General features: G+C 40.2%; 1 long non-coding RNA gene across 9 annotated transcripts in view; it reads right to left on the reverse strand.

Annotated features, from left to right (window-relative positions):
• Gm12519 overlaps positions 1 to 12,315 on the reverse strand; it is a 34,304-nt gene that overhangs the window by 19,808 nt on the left and 2,181 nt on the right. For all 9 annotated transcript variants that reach the window (XR_003955419.1, XR_003955417.1, XR_881294.1 and 6 more), the window contains exon 2: positions 7,266 to 7,390. This is a non-coding gene — a long non-coding RNA (predicted gene 12519). The remainder of the gene's footprint in view (positions 1 to 7,265; positions 7,391 to 12,315) is intronic.

Raw genomic sequence — 12,315 nt, forward strand, 5'->3', positions numbered from 1 at the left:
GAGCAAGGATGCTTCACTCTTATGATGGGCCTGGCTTCTATTTCCAACTTGGGAAAACTCAACATCTTGAAGACTAAAGAAATTCTTCATTGTTTGTTACCATTTCAGTCCTTGGCAGCTCAGCATGGAGGAAACCTTAGGATGGTGGTCAGGGTGCCTGGGATGGGATATCTGTTCTGTTCTTTACTAGCTATTTGACACAGAGAAAACAAATAGCCTTCTCTGATTTCCAACTTTCATATAGATAAAATAATGACAGCAACAGTTACTTTACAGAATTTCTTGCTTATACTACACAAACCAGGAGTAATGTTCATTAATTTGCTTTTGATGGAGTTCATCTATTGGAAGACATCTAATGGAAGGCTCTTTAAGCTCTGTGAGTCTTAGCAGTGCCCAATGGAAGATATGTCCCCTCCTTTTTGTCTCCACTCACTATCATATAGTTCTCATAGTGTTTTATAGCCTTAAATACAACTCATGCATTAACGATTTTCACCCACTAAACCCTCTTCATTCCTGTTTGAATGACTGCTGCATATCCTGGACTTGGGACGTATGTTACTGGATCCCCTTACTCCTCTCCACATCCTGCTTCACCTACAATTATTCCCACTTCTGAATGGTAACTTCTTTCAGTTGCTTTGGTTCTAACTCTTAGATTCTTTCTTCCCCTGGCTTCTGAAATGTACATGAAAACCATCAGCTAAAGGCCAATTCTTGTCTCCTAATAGAATCCACAAACCTGCAAGGACTCACCCTTTCTGATAGTGCTCAATACACTTCCCTCACTGGGACTCCTACAACTGCTCCACTCACTGAAGGTTCTGTAAAAGTTTGTGTAGAAACCACTCAGCAAAGCAGCACAGACCAACCCGATCTTGTCATGCATCTGTTCACAACCTTCCTAAGACCTCCCAGTTAGACAGACAGACAGTTAGACAGACAGACAGTTAGTTCGAGTTCTTGCTATAGCCCCAGACTCACGTAGCCTGTCTGCAGCTTCTTTTGCTCCAATCTCCTCAGTCTTTTTTGTCCCTGCTCCTCCCTCATCCCTACTGCCTCCTTCCTGATTAGGACTTTGGTTCTAGTGTTATCCAAATTGGTGCTGAATAAATACTTACTGAGTAGATAAGTGAATGAACAAATGGAAGAAACATTTTACTACATAGAAGAAACATCATCAACACAAATGCTCTCCACAATAATTATTGGTTATATTATTTGGCTTTTACGAACTAATAAACAATCTCTTCAAATTAAATACTCGCTTCTCATATTTGTTTGGTCATATTTATTGTGACATTAGAATAATTATACAATTTTCAAGTCCAGACCTTTTCTATTATACATGTAAAACATGACGCATGCACGAAAGCATAAAAATATGCTTAATTAAAAAAAATTAACTGTCTAGCCTTACCTCTATTCATAGTTCTTTGGGCTCCTTCTCAGAAGATTCTATGTCTAGGACACATCCTAGGCAGATCCGTGTACATCCTGAACTATACATCTGTATTCTCAAACAGTTCTTCTTAAGCATCCCCCTGGCCCCAATACTTACTGGTTCAAGAAAATGTGGGAGCCTATGCTTTCAGAGGTCAGGCTTCATGAAAACATCTGTACTGCCGATGAGGCCCTGGCATTATGTCTTCTGTCCCTACATCCTTCCCCTCAGCCAGGCAGCTCCTAGCCCCTCCTTCCACCCAGGTTTGTCTTCTTGCTCTTAGCTTTTCATTGCATCTGGCCACAGAAGCCTTGTGGACTTTTTAAACTGACAGCAGTCACCAGCCCATACGGTTCCCATTACCACAAACTGTTACCTTCATTGAGACCAGTTTGCAAATGAAGGGGTTGTAGATAATACAGATGTCAAGTCCAAGCTGCCACTCCCAAGACTCCCAAGATTTGCCTTGGCAGGTATGTTGGTCTCAATGAATGTCTTCCAAAACCAAATTGGAATGGACAAGCCTCTGATTAATTTGCTCAGGTGATTTTGGTTTTCAGTTTGTTGTTGGTTTGTTTGTTTGTTTGCTTCCATGCTCAGCTCCATAGTTTCAAGAGCATCAAGTTGCAAAGGCCCATTGCTTTATATGGGGAAAGAAATTTGAGTTCTGTTTCTTTCCAGTGTCCAAGCTCATGCTATCATGATTCTGCCACATTAACTGTTTAGAACAATACTATGGCTCCCAATGCAGAATACGTGTATTCATGCTGGCAGGAAGCAGTTCCTGAGTACCCCATCTACGTCTGGAAAGATGGTTGGTGACTTCCAAGCTTTCAAAATATGAGTAACATCTTTCTCTACATGAAAACACTTTGTAATTCATAAACCACTTTTAAACACAGTATCTTAGCAGAGTCTAATAATGTTGGGTTAACAATGGGCTTTTGCTTTTTAAATATGTGGAGGAGGAGTTGCATATTCATATATGTGTATATGTGTGCATATGCCTGTGGAGAACAGAGGTTAACCTTGGGTGTTGCTTTTTAGGAGCCATTCACCTTGAGTTTTTAGGCAAGAAGTTTTTTTCTGGGACCACTGAGTAGGCTAGACTAGCTAGCTGCAAGCCCCACAAATCTGCTTGTCTCTAACTCCACAGCAATGAAATCATCAGGTAGGCATTCCTATTTCTGATTTTCTCTATGGATGCTGGGGATCAAACTCAGGTCCTCAAGTGTGTATGACAGACAATTTACTGGTTAAATTTATACTCCCCCGAGCCCTAATAATTTTCATAACAAAGGTGAAGAAACTTCAACTATCTATGGCAAACTGACTTGAAAGTAGCATGCCCCAGAAGAGCCCCATGTTGGGACTTAAGCTGGGCTCCCTGGACTGTAGGCACAGTAGAGCCCATGCTCTAACACCATAGCTGCCCCAGTGACTTAGAACAATACTGGGCAGGGCTCACTCAAGGACATAAGCTACCAGCTTACAATGGGGCCTGATGGGACATGTTGCATCGAAACTGGAAGTTGGCATTGATACCCAGGTTCCCTGTGTCACAGCAAAGCTATTGCCACTCCAGCTAGATGACATTGAAATGGTTGTGATCAAGGAACTTCTTCCTGCAGTGGCTAATGCCTCACTTTCAAGGCTTAGGGTATCTTGTAGCAACTAAGCAGAAACCTTCCAAAGCAGTAGGCAGGTGAGAGAGAGAATTCTGAGCTGAGGATGAGATAGGAGGCAAGGATGTGTCTTTCTGAGATTACTTGTCCTATTGTGTGATTTCTGGTTCTTTGCCTGGAAGACAGTAAAGGAGTAAAGAGGGGTGGAAGGATTGAGTTCCTTGGAGAGAACCAGTGGGTAGAAGGAGCTGAGGCAGGCTAGCCTGCTGCCTATTCAGCTAGATTCTGCATGACAGATCATCTTTCATTCTTGTTACACTATGATATAGACAAGAATACTATTTCCATCCTATGACTGAAGAAACTAAGGCTTAGAAAAGTAATTTATCGTCAATCATGGACCCCATAAGTGATGGAGTGAGCATTCAACAATAATCTTTCCTTCTTCATTCTCATGTAGCTTCTGGCTTCTACTTTACTGCTTTTGATTCTCTTCTTTGCCGACAAGCATTATCTTCGGTGCCCCTTTGGAACAGTGGGAAGATTCCCTTAAAAACAATTATGCTTGCTTTTTGAGCCAGCATTATGGGTGTCTTACATAGTTCCTTAGGCCAAATGGATGAAAGAATGTGCTAGAACACCTATGCTGCTCACTATAGGAAACCCTGCTGATAGGTAATTCGTTCTACACTCTGCTCTAAGCATGTGACACCCAGAGAGCCATCTGGTATTACTAAAACGATGCTCCACACTTGATTTTATTTTACCTTGCTACTCCAAGAAGTCATGCTACTTTCTGAACAGAAGTTCCTGAAGGTGAACTGGCCAAAGTCCAGTTTAGATATCCTCGTGTGGTGGGTGGTCCAGACACACTCAATTCTGTTTCTTTATTCAGGACAATATTGTCTGTTAATATACATTCACACAACACAGCACAATACAACACAATACAACACACACAGTAGCTGAGTAAATGTAATGGTCATGACAATTATAGCTATGGCATTCATGTTATTAACAGTTTGTGTGTATCCTGTGTTTATTATGCATTATGTGCTGAGCTAAGAATTTCCTTATATTATTATCTTTTTATTGCATTTCTTTATTTCATGTGTGAGGGAACAATGTTGCATGTGAAATGTGTGAATGCCAAAGGATAGGAATCAGCTTTTTTTTTCCCCACCATAGGTGTCCCAAGTCAAACTTAGGGGCAAGCTCTTTATCTACTGAGCCATCTCACCAGTCCCAGACTATATTTTACTCCTCCACCCAAATCTGTGAATCTACATTTTAATATATGTGTGAACATACAGGAAGAAATAGGACTTACATGTGAGCACACATAAAAGAATTTAGTGTTTTTTACCAGCCATAATAGTTTATGCATGTTTCTGACCAAATGTATCTACGGGGAGGGGGCGGGGGGTCCTGTCTGTAAGACTGCAGGCAGAGTAGAGTATGGAAGATTTCAGAACAGGTTCCTTAGAGTCAGGGCAGAGCTATTCATTTTTGTTCTATTGGATTCATGAGAGGAGTATGTACTACCTTTTGTTCAGTTCAGCAAAATCTTAATTATTTTCTCCTTGACCAATCATTTGTCATTGGGAAGTAAAAACCACTAAAACAAGAGCCACTAAAGAAAAGATGGAGGGCAATTTGCCTGGCATTCTTTCTTTTTTTTTTTTTCCATTTTTTATTAGGTGTTTAACTCATTTACATTTCCAATGCTATACCAAAAGTCCCCCATATCCACCCACCCCCACTCCCCTGCCCACCCACTCCCCCTTTTTGGCCCTGGTGTTCCCCTGTACTGGGGCATATAAAGTTTGCAAGTCCAATGAGCCTCTCTTTCCAGTGATGGCCGACTAGGCCATCTTTTGATATATATGCAGCTAGAGTCAAGAGCTCCGGGGTACTGGTTAGTTCATAATGTTGTTCCACCTATAGGGTTGCAGATCCCTTTAGCTCCTTGGCTACTTTCTCTAGCTCCTCCATTGGGAGCCCTGTGATCCATCCATTAGCTGACTGTGAGCATCCACTTCTGTGTTTGCTAGGCCCCGGCATAGTCTCACAAGAGACAGCTACATCTGGGTCCTTTCAATAAAATCTTGCTAGTGTATGCAATGGTGTCAGCGTTTGGATGCTGATTATGGGGTGGATCCCTGGATATGGCAGTCTCTACATGGTCCATCCTTTTATCTCAACCTGGCATTCTTTCTTGCCCCTAGTAGGTCTACGTCAATATTGCCTTACATTGACTAAACCATGCACAGGCTCTTACTTTATCTATTGCTTCTCTGCACAAATGAAAAATCAGACAGACTAGCACATAATTGTTCATAAAGCTTCCTTGGCATACACTCAGGTTGGCATCAATGTGGCCATTACTCAGACAGGAAAGGAAAACTCATAACTGAGGATAACACAATTCTTTAAGCCTTTTACTCATGCTTGATAACTCATGAGCAATGGGCTGCCATGGCCCTGCTCTAGCTTTTAAAATTATTATTATTAAGACAAACATAGTGAGGGTGTGGTGTTCTACACTATGTATGCCAATTTTATTAGAAGCACTTAATTTTGTTTCTGCCCAGCCCTTGCTGCTGGAACAGACCCCTAGTTAGTCTGCTCCTGTGAAGACATCATATCCTGATCCATCCTAGAGGACCTGCTGCACTCAGAGCAATTGGTAAGAACTCCCTCCCACACCCCTACCCTCCAGTGCCAGAGCTGCTGCTGGGAGCCTGATGACTTGGGACCCATCACCCACCAAAACCCCCACCCTCCTGAATACCAATCCCCTTCCACCCCTTCCACCCATTCTGCCTGGTCCTTGCTGCTGGGTCAGACTCCTATTTGGTCTGCTCTTGTGAAGACTCCATATCCTGATCCATCTGAGAGGACCAGCTGCACTCAGAGCAGTTGAGCAGTTGATGACCCTCCTCACTCAGAGCAGGTTGAGGATCTGCTGCACTCAGAGCACTTGAAAATAAGCTGCACTCAGAGCAGTTGGACAACTTCTTGACTGCTCCACTGAAGACTCAACAGTCTGAAGGTCTCCCAGGAGATCTACTGATGCCAGGGCAACAGATAAGCAACTTGTCTGCCCCTGTGAAGAGCCCCTAGTTGAAAGGCCCCCATACATCCAGCGTTACAGACCTACTGGGAGACCTGAAGCTACCCAGGGACAAAAGAGGCATTCTCCAGATAGTCATCCAGACCAACAAACATCAGGGATATATAGATGGCAAAAGACAAGCACAAGACCATAAGCAACAGAAGCCAAAATTCATGGGCATCGTCAGAACCCAGTTCTCCCACACAGCAAGCCCTGAATACACCAACACAACTGAAAATCAGGAATCTGTCCTAAAATCCCATCTCATGAAGATAATAGAGTACTTTAAGGAGGATATCAATAATTCACTGAAAGAAATACAGGAAAACACAGTTAAATAGGTGAAGGAATTGAATAAAGCAATCCAAAACCTAAAAGTGGAAGTAGAAACAATAAAGAAAACACAAATGGAGGCAATTCTGGAAATGGAAAACCTAGGAAAGAGGTCAGTAATTACAAATGTATTACCAACAGAATACAGGAAATGAAAGAGAGAATCTCAGGTGTAGAAGATACAGTAGAAGAGATTGGCACAATGGTCAAGGAAAATTCAAAACATAAAAAAACATCTAACCCAAAGCATTCAGGAAATTCAGGACACAATGAAAAGACCAAATCTAAGAAAAATCACTGTTGTAGGATTTTCTCTGTCCAATTACATTAGGGAAGTGGCAGACCTGTGATTGGACAGGAAGAGGGAGGTGGAGCTAGGATTTTGGGGGACAAGGAGAGATAGAGAGGTAGCAGGAGGGGAAAAGGAGAGACACCAACATGGAGGCAGACAAACAGGGAGATGATCCTGATCCCGTGTGGCTTTAAACAGCCACAAGTAGCTAAGATTTTCACAAGATTAGAATAATTGGGTTAAAGCTTTATCTTTATCAATTGGCTCTGAAATTATTGTATTGACATCTTGTAAATTGTGATCTTATTGTTATATATATCTGATTGGATAACTAAGCTTTAGGAGTCAAGTTTCTACTGGGTAACTAGGTGTTGAGATGGCTGATTGTGGGGTATGTGGTGCATTGTGTGGAAGTGAGATGAATTCACTAGCTGGGAGAGAGTAGCTTACCTGGGAGAACATGCCAAGCAGGACCCTGCTGGGATATAGTGGTGAAGCCTGCCAGTACTGGAACTAGAGTGGGAACTTGGACGAGCAGGGCAGGAGAGATGGCAGGTTGACTTTTTAAATATTTTCTGCAACAAATCAGAATAAAGGAAAATGAAGATTCCCAGCTCAAAGGACCTGAAAATGTCTTCAACAAAATCATAGAAGAAAACTCCCCCAACCTAAAGAAAAAGATGGATATAAAGGTACAAGAAACCTATAGAACAGCAAATAAATGGGACCAGAAAAGAAAATCTTCTCATCACATAATTATCAAAACACTAAATGCACAGAACAAAGAAATTATATTAAAAGCTAAAAGGGAAAAAGGCCAACTAACATACAAAGGTATTCCTATAAGAATTACACCAGAATTCTCAAAAGAGACTATGAAAGCCAGAAGAGCATGATCAAAGGTCATGCAGATGCCAAGAGAACACAAATGCCAGTCCAGGCTACTTTACCCAGGAAAACTCTCAATCTAAATAGATGGAGAAACCAAAATATTCCAGTACAAAACCAAATTCAAACAGTATGTATCTACCAACACAGCCCTACAGAAGATCCTGGAGGGAAAACTTCAACACAAGGAAGGCATCTGCACCAAAGAAAGAACAAGATATTAAGCATCTCACAACAAAGCCAAAAGCAGAGAGCCACAAGCACATAAAGCCACTTACAGAAACAAACATATCAGGAACAAACAGTCATCTCTCTTTAATATCTTTGAATATTAATGGATTCAACTCATCTACAAAATGACATAAGCTAACAGACGATATGCAAACAAGATCCAGCAATTTGCTGCATACAAGAAATATACCTCAATAACAAAGACAGACACTATCTCAGAGTAAAAGGATGGAAAAAATCTTCGAGTTGCCATCCTAATATCCAATAAAATAGACTTTCAACCAAAATTTATCAAGTATGATGAAGGGCACTTCATATTCATCAAGGGGAAAAATCCACCAAGAAAAGTCTTCATTCTGAACATATATGTCCCAAATACAAGAGCACCCACATTCATAAAAGAAACTTTATCAAAGCTCAAAACACACATTGAACCCCACACAAAAATAGTGGGAGATTTCAACACCCCACTCTCACCAATGGACAGCTCATTGAAACAGAAACTAAACAGAGACACAGTGAAACTAAGAGAGGTTATGAACCAAATAGATTTAACAGATATCTACAGAACATTTCACCCTAAAACAAATGAACATTTCACCTTCTTCTCAGCACCTCATGGTACCTTCTCCAAAATCAACCACATAATTGGTGACAAAACAGGCCTTAAACAGATACAAGAAGATGGAAATAGTACCATGCATCCTATCAAATCACCATGGCCTAAGCCGGGTCTTCAAGAACAGCAAAAAATACAGAAAGCCCACATACACACTTGGAAACTGAACAACTCTTTACTCAATGATAACTTGGTCAGTGTAGAAATAAAGACAGAAATTAAAGACTTCCTGGAATTTAATGAAAATATTGACACATCATACCTAAACTTATGGGACACAATGGAAACAGTGCTAAGAGGAAGTTCATAGATCGCACTAAGTGCCCTGGTAAAGAAACTGGTGAGAACATCTGAGAGCTCTACATCAAAAAGAAGCAAACTCACCCAAGAGGACTAGAAGGAAGGAAATAGTCAAACTTGGGGCTGAAGTCAACCAAATAGAAACAAAGAAAACAATACAAAGAATCAACAAACCAGATGCTGGTTTTTGAGAGAATCAACAAGATAAATAAACCCCTAGCCAAACTGACTAAAGGGCCAAGAGGCAGTATCCAACTTAACACAACCAGAAATGAAAAGGGACACATAACAATGGAAAAGAGAAAATTCAAAAAATAATCAGATCCTACTATAAAAGCCTATACTCAACAAAACTGGAAAATCTAGATGAAATGGATGGTTTTCTAGACAAATGCAACATACCAAAGTTATATCAAGAGCAGGTAAACTATCTAAACAGGCCCATATTGCACAAGGAAATAGAAGAAGTCATTAAAAACCTCACAACCAAAAAAAAAAAAAAAAAAAAAAAAAAAAGCCCAGGGCCAGATGGATTTAGTGCAAAGTTCTACCAGACCTTTAAAGAAGCCCTAATACCAATTTTCTTTAAACTATTCCATCAAATAGAAAGAGAATGAACACTACCTAACTCATTGTATAAAGCCACAATTACTCTGATACTTAAACCACACAAGGGCCCAACTGAAAAAGGGAACTTCAGACCAACCTCATTTATGAATATTGATGCAAAAATACTCAATAAATTTTTTTCAAACTTAATCCAAGAACACATCAAAACAATCATTCACCACAATCAAGTAGGCTTCATCCCAGTGATGCAAGGTTGGTTTAATATATGAAAATCCATTAACACAATCCACTATATACACAAACTCAAAGAAAAAAATTGCATGATCATTGCCTTAGATGCAGAAAAAGCATTTGAGAAAATACAACACCTCTTCATGTTAAAAGTATTGGAGAATTTAGGAATTCAAGGCCCATACCTAAACATAATAAAACAATTTACTGCAAACTAACAGCCAATATCAAATTAAATGGAGACATACTTGAAGCAATTCCACTGAAATTGGGGACAAGACAAGGATGTCCACTCTTTGCTTATCTATTAAATTTAGTACTTGAAGTGTTAGCTAGAACAATAAGACAACGAAAAGAGAACAAGGGGATAAAAATTGCTAAAGAAGAAATAAAGGTATCTCTATTTGCAGATGATATGATAGTATACATAAGGAGCCCCAAAAATTCTACCAGAGACCTTCTCCAGCTGGTAAACAACATCAGCAAAGTGGCCTGATATAAAATTAACTCAAATGAATCAGTAGACTTCCTTTATACAAATGATAAGCAGTTTGAGAAAGAAATTAGGGAAACAACTCCCTTTACAATAGCCACAAAAAATATATAAAATATCTTGGGGTAACTCTAACCAAACAAGTGAAAAGCCTGTATGAAAATAACTTCAAGACTCTCAAGAAAGAAACTGAAGATCTCAGAAAATGGAGAGATCTCCCATGTTCATGAATTGGCAGAATTAACATAGTAAAAATGGTCATCCTACCAAAGGCAATGTATAGATTCAATGAAATCCCCATCAAAATCCCAACACAATTCTTCAAAGACATGGAAAAAGTGATTCTCAAATTCATCTGGAAAGGCAAAAACCCAGAATAGCAAAAACAATTCTTAGCAATTAACGAACAGCTGGAAGAATCACCATCCCAAACCTCAAGCTGTGCTACAGAGCAATAGTGATAAAAACTGCATGGTATTGGTACAGAGACAGACATGTTGATCAATCGAATAGAATTGAAGATCCAGAATTAAAACCACACACTTATGGTCACTTGATCTTTGACCAAGATACCAAAAATATACAATGGAACAAAAAAAGCATCTTCAATAAGTGGTGCTGGTCAAACTGGCTATCTGTATGTAGAAGAATGAAAATAGACCCATATTTGTCACCTTGTACAAAGCTCAAGTTCAAGTAGATCAAGGACCTCAACATAAAACCAGATACACTGAATCTAATAGAAGAGAAAGTGGGAAAGAGCCTTGAACTCATTGACACAGGGGGAAATTTCCTAAACAGATGGCTCATGCTCTAACAACAAGAATTGATAAATGGGACTTCATGAAACTGGACAGGTTCTGTAAGGCAAAGGACATAGTCAATAAGGCAAATCAGCAACCTACAGATTGGGAAAAAAATCTTCACTAACCCCACATCCAATAGAGGGCTAATATTCAAAATATGTAAAGAACTCAAGAAGCTAACCTCCAGAAAACCAAATAACCCAGTTTTAAAATGGGCTACAGAAATAAACAGAGAAATCTTAACTGAGAAATCTCTAATGGCTGAGAAGCACCTAAAGAAATGTTCAAAATCTTTTGTGATCAAAGAAATGCAAATCAACATACCCTGAGATTCTACCTTACATCAATCAGAATGGCTAAGATCAAAACCTCAGGTGACAACAAATGTTCGAGAGGATGTGGAGAAAGAGGAACACTCCTCCATTGCTGGTGAGATTGCAAACTAGTACAACCTCTCTGGAAATCAATCTGGAGGTTCCTCAGAAAATTGAAAATAGATCTACCTGAAGACCCAGCTATACCACTCTTGGGATTATACCCAAAAGATGCCCCACCTTGCCACAGGGTCACGTGTTCCACTATGTTCATAGCGGCCTTATTTGTGATAGCCAGAAGTTGGAAACAACCTAGATGTCCCACAACAGAAGAATGGATACAGAAAATATGGTTCATTTACACAAGGGAATACTACTTAGCTATTAAGTATGAGGGTATCCTAAGTTTTGCAAGCAAATGGATGGAATTAGAAAAGATCATCCTGAGTGAGGTAACTCAGACCCAAAAGGACATGCATGGCATGTACTCACTAATAAGTGGATATTAGTAAAAAAAAAAAAAAGTACAGAATACCCAAGATACAGTCCATATTACTCAAAAAGGTCAACAAGCTGAAATGCCCAAGTGAGGACTCAGTCCCTCTTGAGAGAGAGAAGAAAGCAGTCACAAGTGGGGAGGGACTTGGGATGGAAAGTAGGAAAGTGGAAGAGGGGAGAGGGGAACCTGATTTGGCAACCCCATCCCACAGTCACAACTCTGACCCATATTATTTCCTGTCTGAAAGAATTACATGGATGGAAATGGAGAGGAGCCTGAGGAAAAGAAGGTCCAGCGACAGGCCCAAAGTGGGATCCAGCTCAAGGGGAGGTCCCAAGGCCTGACACTATTACTAAAGCTATGAAGCACTCACAAAGAGAGACCTAGTGTGACAGGACTCTGGAAGATGTAATAAGCAGCTGAAAGAGTCAGATGCAGATATTTGCACCCAACCAATGGACAGAAGCAGCTGACCCCTGTTGTTGAATTAGGGAAGGCTGAAAGAAGCTGAGGAGAAAGGTGATCATGTAGGAAGACCAGCAGTCTCAA

The sequence above is a fragment of the Mus musculus genome, chromosome 4, assembly GCF_000001635.26.
Source record: "Mus musculus strain C57BL/6J chromosome 4, GRCm38.p6 C57BL/6J".
NCBI classification, from domain to species: Eukaryota; Metazoa; Chordata; class Mammalia; order Rodentia; family Muridae; genus Mus; species Mus musculus.